A 17,055-nucleotide genomic window follows, 5' to 3' on the forward strand; every position below is an offset into this window, starting at 1 on the left:
ATGCCAAAACAAAGGGTAAAGTTTCACCCACAGAATATGTAATCAGACTTACAAAATCAGTCACTTTTACTTGCTTTTGTTTAACACTAATAAGAATTATTCACAGGCATGGATCAGGAAAGTAAATCTTTTCAATTATTCATATTTTTTATGCATCTCTTATGATGGTAGTAAGCTTTGCTCAGCTTGCTCATGAATCCCTTTACCATGTAAATAGAAGAATAGTTCTGTCTCATTTATTAGTTACTCCGTCATTTAGTCAGTGGGAGTTGACCCTGGGTAAAGTAGTTCTACCTAGTAAGGTAGACTATGGGAAAGAGCCATGATATTATCCTTTAACAATATAAAAGCTGTAAGGTAAAGAACCAGCTTAGAAAGTGTATTTGCACATCAGGAAGATTTGAGAACATTTCCATCCATACTGGAATTTTTACTCCGTTGTGAAGTTTACTACAAATACCTTACCAAAATCATAATCTTGTGGTGTAGGTTCAAGGAACACTGAATATGATATGGTTAACTAGCAAAACAGCTTCCTTATAAGCCTTGCAGATGGGACAGGCATTTGAGACTTGCTCTAGAGTAGCTGCTTCCTTTTTTATGTATATGTATGTGCTTACACATGTGTTCACAGTCACAGAGCTCATCAGTCAGAACAGAGAAAAAGCTACATATAATAGCAACATTACTTGTTTCATCTAGGACTTTTTGTAATTCTCTCTTGCTGTTGGTTTGGTTTTGGTTTTGTTTTTTTCTTTTAATTTGTGTCCTGCTGTGGTCCTAAAGAAGTTGTAACAAGATGGAAAGTACCTCTCTCTTTGCTGTGTCTCATTGCAACTGCTGAGGTGCAACACTTCTCTCTCGGTTTCTTATATATTTATTTGTTGGACTGTTATTACCAGGAATGCTAGTGAAATTATTACAAGAATTGCATAGTCTAAAGATTTATCTAAGAGCCAGTCCTTCTTTTCTACTCTGTTAAATAAAATCAAGCAGAAGTAATACAGACTCACACAGATCTGGAAGACAAAATATTTCTGAGTGTCTTTCATTATTATCAGATATGCTTTTAAATTGTTAACAAAATTGCCATGATATTTACATATAAAATATGGGCTGTGACAGAAGACACAATACTGCTTTTTGAAATTGGGTTGTAAACATACAGCAAGGAATAATTTGGTATGGTTTCTGCTATGGTTTTATAGAAACTAAACAAGAATCTCCAGAAATCATCCTCTTGAAGACCCATTTTTTTCACAAGGATTTTAAAACCAGCTTGATTTCAGGTAGGTTTTGTAACCAATTCGATATGTTTCCCTCTAATTGCTGACATTAGTATCATATAGAAGAAAAAATTGTCTCTCTAAGTATTCAGGCTTCACTAAAATTATGGAAAACTTGGTTATTATTTCCAGTTATGTAGCTGTCTACTCACTAGCAATATTTGATAATAAATTTATAAAATTTATTGCCATTTATTTTCTGGAGTTATATACATGCATTGTAACCATCTACAGGACTCAAGTTATAGACAGTAGAAATACAAATGTACTCTATAATCTAGGTCTACTTTTATCCTTGAAATTGAGTATTGAAAATATCATTTGTGAATTTCTTAGAATACAATAGAATAAAACAGAGTAGAATAGAATTTTCGCTGGAAATAGAATTTTCACTGAAACTCTCCCCACTCTAAGTTTAATAATTAAACTTCAATAGCAAATTTTTATCATAAAGCCTTACAGAAATCTTTTATATGTGAAGCTGGTCTCATTACAAAAGGAAATTACCTCTAAAAAAGAAGATTTCTATACGATGAACTGTGTCTGAATTATTAGAATTATAACATCTTGTATGTGTGAGTTTCACAAGGTCTCAATTCCTTTAACAAAATTATGAATATTTTTTTGAGTATCTATATCACGGTACAGTGAGAAGGTTGAAACATTTATGCAGTCCAAAGAATTAGAAACTCTATACCATACAGCTGTACAGGACATAATTTGTAAATAGAATCAATATTCCTCTGACATGAACTTCCATAAAGAATTCTTGCTAATAAAATTATTAATCCCAAATTACTAGGTGGATTCAATGCCCAGTTATTGCAGTCTCTGTCAGTTGAACAAAACAGCGTAATTTTAAAGTAAAAAGATGTATTCTAAAAGAGCCAAGGACAAGTAGGAGTTAGAATTTTCTGCAAAAAATTCTATGCAGTGTATTTATTTTGAAAATTAGTAAAAGAAAATTATTGATCTTTTTTTTTTTTTTAAAAAAAAGATCATATTTATATTCCAGCTGATAGCAATACTAAAGAGTGATGATGAAAACCAGACATCTTCTGAAAAATCTCTGGAGCAGTGAAAATTGTCTCTGACCCCAGACCATACAATGTAGGATTAATTCTTTGCATATGCAGTTGTAGATTTGACATGGTTGTATTCAGAACTTGCTTCATCCTCCTTCCCCAAAACAATGGTCAATAACCAGTGCATTTTTTCTTAATATAATGTGAAAAAAGCTTAGTAGTTAATAATGCTCCCATTAGTAGTTAATGGTGCTCCACAGATAATAGCGTCTACCAGCTCATGTGCAAATAACATTGAGGATATTTTGACATTCAGTAGATGCCTGCACTGTCTCAGCTTTCTCTCTTCATATCGAAGCCTGGCAATAAATGTTGGCTTGTGACATTTAAAGTTATACCTCCTTGTGGTCTTACAAAGATGGAATCTCTTAGCAAACAGTTATTAAAGACTGTCTTTATGTCTGTCATCATTAAGACATCTAATTGCATGTTACTTTTGACTTGAATGGAATGAAAAATTTAAGCATTTGCCTAAAATTAACCATATGTACTAGACTGTAAGTAAACACTGTGAGAAAAAGATACTTTCCCACAGAGAGCTTTGAGTTGATTAATGCACATTTTTTGTGATTTTTAAATTTTTTTAAAAGCTGGTATTAAATAGTACATATTTTAAACAGTAACGAGTGAAGAAACTAATAATTAAGTCATATTAAGAGATAACAACAGACATCAATAACTAGTTAATTTTACTTGGTGCATGTGTGCATGTGTACATGTGTGCATGTATAGTGAGGAGCCAAATAAAAATAAAAATTAATTAATGCTTTCCATATACTAATAATTTTCATGTAAAATAACCAAACCAAAGTATCAGTAAGGACTCTAAACCTTTAGTGTGAATTGTCTTATTGCACTAGGTAACTGTGAGAAGGAGAAATGGAGGAAGAATGTGTTTATTTTTTACAAGCTTCTTCCTAACTTCCCTCACAGAAATGCAGGAGCTACCTGGATCAGATGGCATTAGATCAGTTTTGCAACACAGTTGCTGAACTTGTGAGAGTTCTCATGAAGGGGAATGTGCAGGTGGATGGTGCGTGGCAGGTATTTAACTTAAGGCTTTAGAAATTTGTGCTTGTCCAAGGGGAAAATGTAAAATACTCCTTTCCATGGCCTCAATAACCTATTCCTTAGAATTGTCATGTTTGTTTGCTTTTATACCTGCTTTTTTTTTTTTTTTTTGGTGATTAACAGAAAGATTCCCGTAAATTCTTTTTACTGCACTTAAAACATTGTGAGTGATTCATTTTGTCAAAAGAAAAATCAAAGGTCTGTACTGTTTTGTTTCAAGTGGAAGAATATTTATATTATTACAGAGGACAAAAGCACAGATTATTAACATTTCTGGTATTGTAATTCCATTGCCTCCCCCTGAGTTCCAGTAAATTTTCCCCTTTTACAAGACTTTCATTCTGTCTATTTCTGTCAGGCCTGTAATTGCAGAGTCATTCCATTCTACATTTTCTACAGACACCCTCTGTTTATGACTGGCAAATAAAGATTACTTTAATTTTTATTATGGTGTATCCCTAAGGGCTGCATATTGGAAGTATTTAAAGTTTATAGTTTCAAAACTTCTCAGTTTTAAGAAAAATAATCCAAAAGCAAACGTAAGCCTAAAGAAACTCAGAAATTTCTCAGACAGCCACAAAAAGACTATTATCTATGCAAGAGTGCTGGCATTATATTACTGTCACTGTTAAAGCATATAAAATCTAATACTTATTGCTACAGCATGGAGAAAAACAAATACCCTGTGAATCTTATGTTAAAAATCAAAGATTTAATAGATACAGATTTTTTTCTGCCTTCATATTAGGAAAAAATCTTTCATGTCTCCAGTCATCCAACACAGTTATAACATATTCTGAAAACTGAAAAAAGTTTAAAAAACATAAAATAGCTTATTGCAGTAACTATATAAGACACACAAATATCAATTTTAGGTAGTCTGAAGATGCACATTTATGGTCCATGGAAATGAACTGCCATATGGTAAACACAAATCAGAAAATAAATGGTGTAAATGTGTAAAAGCATTTCAACAGGGAGGTGATTGTCTGAATTAATGTAAAATATGTCCTGTAGCAGAATACAGAAAGCAAAGACTTTTCTGTCAGCTGGCATTGTCACTTCTTGAGTAATTCCTAGATAAAACATAGAATTTTATCTGTTTCATTCTTTTACAAAATATTTCCTTGAAATTTCAGCATTAATGGAAATCACACTGCTTTATACTAAATTAATTTTTGTTTCTATATATACACATATGTTATTACAAGTGTATACATTAATATGAAGTAGAAATCTGGGTCCAAGATGTGGGAAACATGTAATGGGAAACAGTAATATTGGTCAAAATTATTGTTTTAAACACAGTTTTAATAAAAAGTTTCTAAAATCTACCAGTTTCCTTAAAGACGAGTTAGGGCTTCATTCCATCACATTTAATTTTTTTTATATAATTTGAAGAAATATATTATAGGTCTTGGTCAGACACTGCTTTTTAAAATTATTTTTTATTCACCATAAAACTATATTAAGCAGGTAATAATTATTTTGAGTGATTTAGTATATGTGACTGTGGCTTATGTCAATTTCTATTATCAGTGACAAAATGCAAAATTTGCCATTTTCACCATGATCAACCCATTACATGTCTCTCTTCTTCAGATTTGATATAAGATGTGATTAACTGATTTTTATTTTTTTTAATAACAAAAACGATTACATTTATGTGACACAATTTTTATTTTAGAGGTCATCTTTAACAAAATAGTGGATATTAGCATTGCTCTAATTTGGTGTAAAAGAAAAGTAAAATTATGTGGGCATGAGAAAGCAAGGAGAATAATATCCTAAAGGTAGGGATCTTAAATGCCAAGTGCCCTTTCTCAGCTTCAACTATTCATTCTGAAAATGGCCTATCAAAAAGGCTTAGAGGGAGCAGTTTAATTACTGTTGCTCTGACATATGTAATATATTTTCAGAAGCAGCCCCATACATTTATTTAAGGCCAAATGTTGTACAACAAAACTGTCCTCAAAGCTATTTCATTCTACCATCCTATTTTTTTCCACCTGGCTTACACTGTCATTTTTTTCAATAACTATGTCATTTCTAGAGACATTTTAAAATGAGCCTTAATTCATGTTCTCATTTAAGAGCACATAAGCTACCTGAGCAGGGTGGGAGAAAGATAAAAAAATAGTGTAAATCACAAAGTTTTTATAATTTTTTCATAAGAAAACAACCACTAAAAGCCCTATCTATCCGTTCCCCTACACATATCCTGCCCTGAACTCAGCTAAAAAAACATGAAATCCTCTCCTGGATATAATACAACTATGAAAGAGAGTCCAACATACTTTCACAGATATACTTCTTCCCTCCCCTTTCTCATGATTTACAGCAATATATTGACTTCTTCTTTAGTTTTCTGAGGTTAAAAAGAAACCTAAAACAGTTGGAAGGAAGTTTTGTTAAGCAGTTAGCTCAGACACAAGTCTTGGAGGTGATGACCACTTCCAGATAGGAACCAGCTGGCACAAGCCAATTTTAGGAATAGATCTGTATAGATCTGCAGTAGGAACAGATCTGTGAAAACTTTCTGCTGTTGTCACATACTGAGAAAAATACTTTATGTTCAATTATCCATGTACAAGAAAGGAGTGGAGGAACCTGTTGGCTTGAACAAATTATTGTGGTAAAACCAGAATAAAAGGGGTATTTGGGAAGTTTATACAGAGGCTAAATTTTAAAAGAAATAAATTATTAGGAAGATATCTCCCTCCCCAACTCCGCATGAACCTAGTAACTATTAAATAATCTTAAATAAATCTAGTGCATTGCCTGCAGCTGACATGCAGATGCTCCTATGACCTAATCTTTGGAGCTATTTCTGCAGAATTATTTTTTCACACTAATAAGTTCTATTTATTATATGATACTACAAACACATTTGTTTTATCAGCTTCTGTATGAAGGTGAAATTTGTCTCCAAAGCTGGAAAATTCATCAGTTAGTTCCTTAGCACCATAGTGCTGTCTCAGTATTCTGTGTGTGCAGAAAAAAAAATCATCTAAATAGTTTTTGTTTTAACTTATTCTGCGTAACCAAAGAGAGTAATGTTCCCAGTAATTAGAACTGCATTCAGCAATACATCTAAATAAGTTTTATATTGTAATTGCAAAACCTATGGAAGACAAAAAAAAAAAAAAGCCTAACATTGCATCTCTTTCCTGTATTCAGATTTGCTGAATTTAATTAAATTGATTTTTTGCTAAATTAAACCCAATATCATTATTTAATATGATTTTAAAATTGAAACGAACGTTTGAAAAAGAAACAGATATACTTGTGTTCTGAATTTTAAAAAGAATTATGGGATTGTTTTCAAATATAAAAAATAAAACTGGCTGAAAGACAGATTTTGAGTTTGGTGCAAATGAGGGACATTTAATATCCATTTCATCTTTTCCTTCACCCATGGAGAACATAATATAATTTTTTTTTCTCTCTAGACTGTCTAGCTCAAGAAGAAAAAACTATTTCTTGTTGTGCTTTTATTTTCCGGACATGTGTGATGATTAATCATTGTATGTGTCTAGACCCCATGGTAATCTCCATCCCTGTTTCTGTCTTTACATTCATCTTTGGCATCATGTGTTCAGTTTTAATACAGTCCAATTGATTTGTTTGCAGCTACAACACTGTTTTCATTCTTTTCCCCTCTGAAACATCTTTATAGCACAAATACAAACTTGCCCATATTCTCAGGCTGTGTAAAATTGATTTGCGAGAACAGATTGCAAAACTTAAGTATATGGTAATACAGAGCCCAGATCTGCAATGCCTGCATTAAAGATAGTACAGTGGAGTTAAGAAGGACGTGAGTTTTTGGGAGTTTTCAAAAATTTCCATCATCTTTACTCATTTTCATCCCAATTGTCATGAAAAAAATGGGAATTAAAATAGCTCTGTACAGTATAAATAGAAGTGTCTGTACTGGTTGCCATGTCTCTGTCATCTCTCTTTCTCTCTGTATGTCTCAACCACCTCTCTTTCACTGAAGAGAGGAAAATTAGACCCGTAACTGGATGCCTCAATAGTTTACACTCGGAAAATATAACAATAAATATAAATTATTACATACATGCATACATAATATTAAAAGGAAAACAATAAATATATCTATAAATAAAATATGTACCAATAGTTGAGGTGAAAATAATCATACAAAGGTTCATTTTTTCATTTAAAATTACATTGAATGGCCTTTTAAACTGGATTTTTGGGTGGTTTAAAAAGCATCTGAAGGGGTGAGAAAATTGCCACTTCCAATCTAAAATTTCTTAATTTTGAATTGATTTTTGATTGGGTTTGTTCACAGCAACTTATTCCTAGCTTTGGTTCTTTATTAGATTGTAAACTGGAAGATGCTTATCCCTGGTCCATTTAGTGCCCCAAAACCTTACAGCAGTAGCCACATTAATGAGGTTACTAGCCTTAAAGAAAAACAATCTTAGAAAAACCGGACAATCATATACCATTACACACTTTGTGTGATAAGACTGAAGAATCCCACAAAATTTTGACCAATTTTTCCGATATGCCTTGGGAATAATATGTGAACAAATAGCCTAAAATTTGTCTCATACCTAAACTTTTACTGATAAACAAGGACATAAAAGGCTGTTTCTAAGAATCATGAGATTCAGGCGGCCAATTTCTCTCCCCATTCTCTTCTAGCACTATCCAGACTTGATCACCTTTCCTTATAAACACTTCTATTTGACTCAGGCCACTTATTATCCAGGGCTTCAATACTGTCTCCTTTGAAGCCAGCACAAGATTTGCCATGGCCTTCAGATGAGCCATCAGGTGAGTAAAAACCACCAAAAAAAGCATATAATCAAACCTGTGGGTAATACTGGAACCCCTTTCATTAGTCAGATTTCAGCTTCTACATATTTGAGTGCAACTAATACCACTCTTGATTTAAAGCAATTTGGTTGTAATCTGTTCAATACTTAATCCTCCAGTTTTAACCATTGTGGGGTTTTTTTTGGGTTTTTTTGTGAGTAATCTCGATTATTTTTTTTCTTCTAACGTAAATACTACTAGAATTTAGAAATGTTGTAGTACATTGTAAATTATTTTACTGTACCATATAGTATTGAAGAAAAAAAAAATACAGATAGTTTTTCATAAATAAAACATATATACTCAACAATATAAGAAATAAAGGATCTGCATAATTATTCCGTAGAAATGGAGAGTGGTCCCAACTAGGCGTAGGTATATAGAATAATATCTGAATTTACTATAAATATAAATCAGCAAGCAGAACCAAATGTCTGAGCAATAGGTCTGGAATAGTTTGATTGACAGTGCCAGTCACAATAATTAATTTGTGGTGTAAACTATTTTTTAATGTAATATTTATCAAAAAAATGAATGTGCTGTTATTAATAATTTTCTTAATAGTTTATATTTTTTTTAAAAAGAGGAATGCTATCATTGTCTGAAAGTATTATCTTTTTTATCTTTATCTAATTTTCTGCGTGCCACATCAGCAAGATAAAAGTAAAATCTTGACTTCTTCAGAATAAAAATCAATGCATGATCGGTTGGACAGTGCTATAGAAGGAAATATCTATTCCCCTTGCTCTATTGTGTTGGAAAGTTTTAGAACCTTCTGTTATTTCAAAAATATGCATGTACATGTAGAAGACTAAGTTCTGACATCATAGAATCAAAGTGCACAGTAAGTAAAAAATATAATTTTAATAGAGAATGGAGGGCTCTGTTGACCATGTTTGAAACAAACACCTGACTGCTGCATCTGACATTTTTTCCACTGTAATCAAAACGTTATTTTCAAGTTATTTTTTACAAAGCATTTTGAATAACTAATGTAAGCATTTTTTTCCTGTTTAGAAATACAAAGAATGGTGTTCTGCAAACACATATAATCCAAAGTAGAGTTTATTGAAAAAAACGGAGTGAGCTACCTGAACTACTGAATGTGGTGGTACCTATACTTAAAAATATGACACTGTAATTTTGGGGTTTTTAAACTTTAATTTTAAAGTTTAAACTTAAATTTTAAACTTTGGGGTTTAAGAGTGTTGAAGGATTAGTTTCAGAAGTTTTGAAGAAAGTCTGGAAATAAACTTATTCTCCTAAAACTAAAGGAAATTTTGACTTGAACTTAATAAATTTTGGAAACTATTGCTACCGCTAGTTAAAATAATCTCTGACAAAGAAAAGAACATAGAGTAAAAAGTCAAAAAGTTCATTTCAGTATTGGAGAAGAGTATGAACTAATTAAGCAAACATTCTTGGCCCAGCTAACCAGCAGAAACTGTAGCTGTACCAGTTTCTTCACTATTCCCTCCTCTCTTGGAAGGTCAAGCCCCTTTTTACCACACTCAGAGTTTTACTGACAAAAGCTCTACAGAAAAAGACTCCCGGGTGGGGTTAGGGGTGGAGAGAGTGATATACAAAGAAATGTAATGACTTATTAAAGGCACAAATAGGATGGGTTTTCCGGACTTGAAATTGTCCATGTCCATTAAAATCAGCAAGCACTCTCACTGTCATTCTTTCCACTAAACCTGTATAATTTTCATAAAATACACTTACTAGAAATAATTCTTCATTTATCCATTAAGGCTAGTTCAGTATACAAACTGATCTTGTTATCCACTTCAACTAAGGGTCTTAAAAACATAGGGGCCTTTGCAATAATATTTGGGGCAAAAACCAGCATTTGAAATTAATGGTGACTATGTGAAAATGTACCCACTTGCAATTTCCAAAGTATTTTTTTTAATGAGTTTTCTAAATACTCTTTGTCTCAGGTAATATTTTTGTCTACATATAAAAGCGATGAATGTATTAGAATACACTTATGTGTAAAGAGCACTGAAGTTATCTCTTTTCTGCTTATATAAAAATAACACATGGAGGAAAAAATATAGTCAGTGATTGGACATTAACCAAAAGAACAAGCTGTCCAGATTAACAGTATCTCAACAAAGAAAAGTGTACTTTTGCTCTTCTGTCTCCCCAAAACATAATTTGTATTACTTGAAATGTTCCATTTCTGATACTTGAGTGTCTTTTGCATATTCTTTTAAATAGAATTATTTGGTTTAAATACCAGACTGAAAATATTTTCTTTTAAAATGAAAACAAACAAACAAACAAACAACAAAAAACCCACACCTGCTTGGGATGTCACAAAACTATTGGAGCTGTTTTAAAAAATTTACTAAAACAATTTATTACTGAGACCAGTTTTGTGGAAAAGTTTTATTCTAAGGGCACTTTGTATTTTAGTAGAACATATATGTAGTGAACTGTCTGCAACCTTACCCCCAATATATATTTCTTACTGTACCAGCTAGAGAAATTGGACCGCTCCGCAAATACTTGAATCATTCAATACTGATATCAGTGTTTTGCTCATTTCCCTCTTCTGAGCTTTATCTATCTGTTTGAATATAAGCCATGAAGTTGTATGAGTACAGTGAATACAGTGTGTTTCTGCATGTTCTAAAAGCATTCAGTTCTACTGTATGCTGGCTTTCTTCGTGTGGGCAAGTGACCAGTAAGATCACCAGTAATGTCTTGCTTGAAAGAAAAGAGAAGAAAAAAATAATTATTTGCATATTTGCTTTTTCCAAATACTTATCAGAAACAATACAGAAGGGATTATCAATTACCTAATTATGAGAGTTACCCACAGAGTAATCATTGAACAAATCTAATTATCTTTATACAAAGCTTTCAAAAACGTCTCATTAAATGTTTATTTATGCCACAGATCCATGTCTTTGTAACAATAACTGAAAAGTTTATCAGGAAATTTGATACAAAGCCCTATTGACTTCTTCCAAAGCTTTTTGGTTTGTTTTTCTTTTTAAAAAGAATTAGAAGTATAAATTGAAAACTAGTAATATCAGTGTCTTAGAACAAATGAACAAATAGTTATGGGAAGTTTTCCAAGGAAATAATGTAAAAGTCAGTTCAGAAGACAATATCCTCTGGATATCATGTTGTAGTAACTGTTATGTTTGCTCAGTAAAAGCTGGAATCAAACCAGTAGTTCAAACTATAAAAATGCATGAATGAACTACTGTAACTTCCAGTGGTAACTTCAGAGGATGACAAAGTCTCAAAAGGATCACAGAAAATACAAATATTATAATGGGTTTCTAGACTTTCTCGAATTCATACTAATTATTTTTGATCTTTTTTATCAAATTAACATGATGTTGTTTTCTAAAATGTAAGCTTACAATGACTTTGAATATTTACAGAATATTTCAAAAAAGGGAATCTATTAGCCAGTCAACATTTTTCTTGAGGTTTCATTTCTAATCTTTCTCCCAAGGATGGAAACCAGAAATTTGGACACTTCTAAATACTTACAGAGTTAATCTATTTAGTCTACCATCTTAGAGGATGGTTTCACTTTACTGCACAAAAAAAAAAAAGAAACAAAATCCTGAAGTGATTTTAAATTCTCAGACAAGACCTGGTTATCTGCTAAGATGAAGGCCAACCAAAAACCCTATTATAGGATAAATTTTTACACATAGAGGTGTTCCAAAGAGAAGCCTGATATTCCAAGAATTATCAACATTTACTCTATATATTTTTAATGCTTTTTTGTTTGTTTGTTTGTAAATGTGGTGTCAAATTAATTTATAATGCAGTCTTAAAAAAAAAAAAAAAAAAAAAAGGTTGTGGTTCATGTGCTCTTCTTCTCATTTGAGCATGAATATCCATGGAAATACCACATGTCATCAAATATTTCTGTTCTTTTGCTTCTTCCTTCAGGCAATACATGGCATTATTATCCAGCTTATTGTTTGGAAAGTCGTAATACAGATTTCATCTCAGTCTGATTGACTAAACCTCAGATAATATGGCACTATTTTCTAGAGCCAGGATTTAATCAGAACGACTTGATAAATGTCTACTTTAGAGGTTTTTTTCCCATGAGAAGTATTTTGCACTAATAAAAAGACCATTTCATACATATTTGTACAACCAAATGAATTGTATTGATTAGCAACACTTAATACCTGTTCAAGCAACCATGTCAATGATCGTTTTAATTTTCTAATTTTAAATCTTTTGTATATGAATATTGAAGTCAATAGAAAAGCTTGTTGCCAATGCTTATTATTTTTAGCCACAGATTAGAATGCTGAACTACTTAAAGAGATGCTACTACCTCTTGGGATTGAGATTGGTATCACCAGTTTCCTAATAAATATTCCACCACGAAGACAAAACATTTTCTCAAACCTGCAGCATCCCCTTTGTGCTGAATGTTTCATATAAATATGGCCGAATGCACTAAAACGTTGTCATGATTAATATTATCAAGGAATTCTATTTACACGTGAACTATAACTTTTTCGGTGTACTTTTCTAGCCTCTTTGGTTCATTTATTCCATCAGTTAGCAAACATATTATAATATTCAGCTATGTCAGTTTCAGTAATTTCAACATATAAGGTTAAATATGACACAAAGACTCTAAGCCTAGGACTTCACTGTCTCTGTTCAGTTAAGTCGTGTGTCCAAAAGTAAGTCATGGACAGACACGTTTCATTAAAAACTAAAACCGAACTGGTATGAATCAATCATAACACTCTGTATCACTGACATGAAGCTAAACACTTTTTTGGGGCAATTTGCAATGGCAGCGAATGAAACAAGCTGTTAGATTTACAAAACTTCAGAAATTTGCATTCACCCACTAAATCACAATTAAAAAAAAAAAAAAATTAGAATAAGTTTTAAACCCTCCCACAGTTTTACATACTATGTCACATCTCAGAATAGGTGTCAATCTCTGAACACTTACGTGTTTGTGGTTACTCTGTTTTTCATTTGAAGTAATTCTATTTTGCTCAGTTCTATTTTTCTGCATTCCAATTCTTGTACAGGTACTGGAATGTAGAACTCCTACCGCGTAAGCTTCCTAAATCCAAAGCCACAAAGCCACAGTGTCATTCTGCTGCCTTTCCTTCGATAACATTATATGTGTTCCTAAGAGAACAGAAAAGATTTGGACATGGTAGGATGAGAAGGCATTTTTCCTGAGTGCTCAGGAGTGATTGTATAAGACAAAAGTAGATTGACTCTGCTACTGCTTGTACTGTAATGTAAAACTTTTTTTGTGAATCCCTGCCATTGTTAAAAATGTTGTACTAAAGCTGATTTTGCAGTAACGTCCAAGTAGACCAGCAGCAGCAGAGTGAATGTCTCGTTCACTGGTGGGTAGTCATGGCAACACGGAGCTGATTCACACTAAGGACTACATAAAGCAATAGTGACAAAGCTGATGTCACAGCCCTTGACCACTGCAAGGCAACTTCTGATTTGGACTGCTGCAGGTTATGGAAATGGTGTACCACAGGACAGCAGTATGCAATTAGATCTGTGACTTGAGATCTTTCAGGAACAGGGGCCATGATGGGTATAAACATCACTGGTTGTACATGGATACTCCAAACATACCAAATAATTCTGTATGCACAAGGCAGCTGAGCAGTAGCAAGCATTTCTGTTCTCTGAAAAAGTCTTTTGGCTGCTAGGCAATGCATGTCATTGTTTCTTTTTATTCTGTAGAAAGATAGGCTTCTTTTTTTTGTTTTAGAACCCAAGAGAAGGTATTAATATAATTGCTGCCATAATACTTCTCTTTTGGCTTTTATTAGTCACAAAACCAAATTCTACAACCACATGAAAGCTGGTTAGAAAACTGTGGACATATTTATATTATAGTTATATTAATTACATTGTTACTCGTGTTTAATAGTTCTCTACCAAACAGCATACAACAAAACTTATTAATGCATTAACTTTTCTGTTAGTAAAAGCTAAACACTGTGATGCTGTAAGATGAGTCTCCATCCTTCAGAACAGAACTGGTGATCCCACCCTAGGTGCCTGTGATCTTTATATGTATAGAGAGAGTAACAGTGAAAAATGCATGCTGACTGGACAGGCAGGTAAAATCAGTGCTTTAACTGTGCAACCAACAGGCAGCAACTAGGAAAGGATGAAGGCAGAGATGTATCTAAAATCCTTTCTTTCAACTACCTTACTGAAAAGTCCCAGGTAGGACCAGTTGGAAGCAGCCCCAACCATTGATCTAAAGCCTCTCTGAAAGTCAGGCATCTTTGCTTTCAAAAATTAAGCAGAACTCACTCTCTTTTTCCAAAATACAGCATGCCATGGTGGCATCTTGTTACATAGTGATTATACCACTTAGGAAGAAGGCATCTCATACTCAGTTTCCACCCTGGGCATGTAGGACACACACTTCAAGTGTTCACCTCCCAGGAGGCTAACAATACAGAAGTCACTATTGGCTGTTCTGGATGCAGAAAGACACTCACAAGATCTTTTGTGGAAATTTTGTCACTGTGCAGCAAAGCAAAGAATTCACTTTTCACTGAAGATAATCATGAATGGAGAGAAAGAGAATGTAAAAGGTGATATGACAGAGGAGATTTAGCTTCTGGAATTATTTTTCTCTTTTGTATGAAATCGTGGTGGTTGACACTTCTGAAAGGAGCCTGGTCCTTTCAGTGAGTGTTCAATGAGCTTTGAGGCTGCTTATCCTGTATGAAACTGCGATAACTCTCTCAGGGGCAGTTAAAGACAGGGACACATCACTTCTGACTCAGCGCAGTGTTGGCCTGAGCTAGCCAGTCCACCTTCTGTGCCTCCCAGCATAGATCTGACTCCATTCTGCATGAGCATGAACAGAGGTCTGGGGTGTCTCTGGGGTGAAAAGAGTCCTGTTGTCTGAAAAGACATTTAAATCATATTTGAATGTAACAGGATAATGTACACCAAGAGGAGATTTGCAAGAGTTCCTTTACTCATTCATTATATGTATTGATATTTTTGCACACTGAAATACACTAAGGAGAACCACTCCACCATCTTGTGTAATCCTGAAGCGAGGAGAGCCAAAATCATATTATCTTTATCTTTCAGGTATTTCAGTCAATTTAAATATGTGTGGCACCTAGCCTGGAGCAGCTAGTTCTACCACAGAACAGCTACATTTCAATCTTATGCTCTTTACTGAGGAGGTTTTACAGCAAATAAAAAGTTTCAAAAAACAAACAGAAAAAGAAAACAAATGGTTCCCCCTGAGAGTAGGAAATCATGAATTCCTGCTATTGGGCTACATCCCTAAAGCCCCTTAAACTGTATTGCATAAAGTTATGCAGCAGTTTAGTATCTGTGCCTTGGCAATAGTCTTTGTTAAATGATTAAGGTGATTATGTTGCCACTTCTAGATGTCTCTATCATTTGGGTAATCTTTACCATTTCTAGCTTGTTTCCATTTGTTCCATCATAATAAATTATTCAAAATCTCCTCTGTGTCTTCGTTAAATGACTTCTATTCAAATTGGCCTCTATAGGTTAATGAGGGCTCTAAATATGCTTCAAATGGACATAGAGTTCATAGGTTGTTGATTTATTATTTTCCTGTGACAGAACACTGCACTAAAAGCTATTTCCTTTCATTTATCTGATGTACTATGTTCATAGTCATTATGCAAAATACAGCAAGATGTAGTCTCTGAAATTAGAAATATTTCTTCATTTCCAAATGTGCATGAACGTGCACATGTATTAAAAACACTATGGGATTCATTCTGAAGGTCTTAGAATCATGATGTATAGTGGCAAAACAGTCAACAATCCCATAAGCTATTATTTCCATTGGAGATAATGGATTATGGCCATGAAAACTCTTGGGACAAAACTATGGGAGTGGAATTTAGATTGTGCCACAATGGCATATGTTGCAGCTAGATGTCTGCATATCTTCAGTATAGTAGATGAAAAGATTATTAAGTGATTCCACAGCGAATAAAGTAGAAGTCTGCCAAAGTTTATCTCTTCATTCATTGCTTAAGACAGAATCAATCCTTAACATTCTCACTTCTTAATGTTTATATTGGACTCTTTCTGAAAATAAGGTGTGCACACCATTTCCCTCCAGAAGTATAACAGAATTAAGGAGCTGAGATTGAAAGAAAAAATTTATGAAATCTTCGATAGTTTAATTATTCTATGCTATGGTTTTAATAGAACTTTTCTACATTTATCAAACCACTCTTTACATGTTAGAGCTACTATTTGGATTTCCAATTATTAATCTCCCTTATCTTGATGAAATAAGCTTATATAGATATAACTTCTAGAGCCACCCATCTCCCTCTCTTCCTGAAATTCTTCCATAAGCTTACCTATGTAAAAAAAATACTTGTTTGCAGCAATTTCAAGGTATTATGTACAGTCCTTGCTAAGACGTATGTGATATGAGTGAGGGTTGGGGTTTTTTTTTAAATGAATATCTAACATTTAGCACTGGTTCTATAAGATTATCTATAAGAGTAACTGTTTATATCCACTTAAACCCTTTCAGTGACCAAAGAGACTAGTGTTCTAACAAAATAAGTCAAGATTATGTCATTGGGAGGTTATTGACCTAAAAGGGAACTATATTAAGTTTCTGTTATACCTTTTTAGGGCAATCAGTATCTCCTTGCATGTTTTAAGTATATCCTAACGACTCTGAAATCATAGCGACTGCTAGTGTTGACAGAATTGGCTGTGATTTT

The sequence above is a fragment of the Athene noctua genome, chromosome 4 (assembly GCF_965140245.1).
Source record: "Athene noctua chromosome 4, bAthNoc1.hap1.1, whole genome shotgun sequence".
In the NCBI taxonomy this organism is placed as follows: Eukaryota; Metazoa; Chordata; class Aves; order Strigiformes; family Strigidae; genus Athene; species Athene noctua.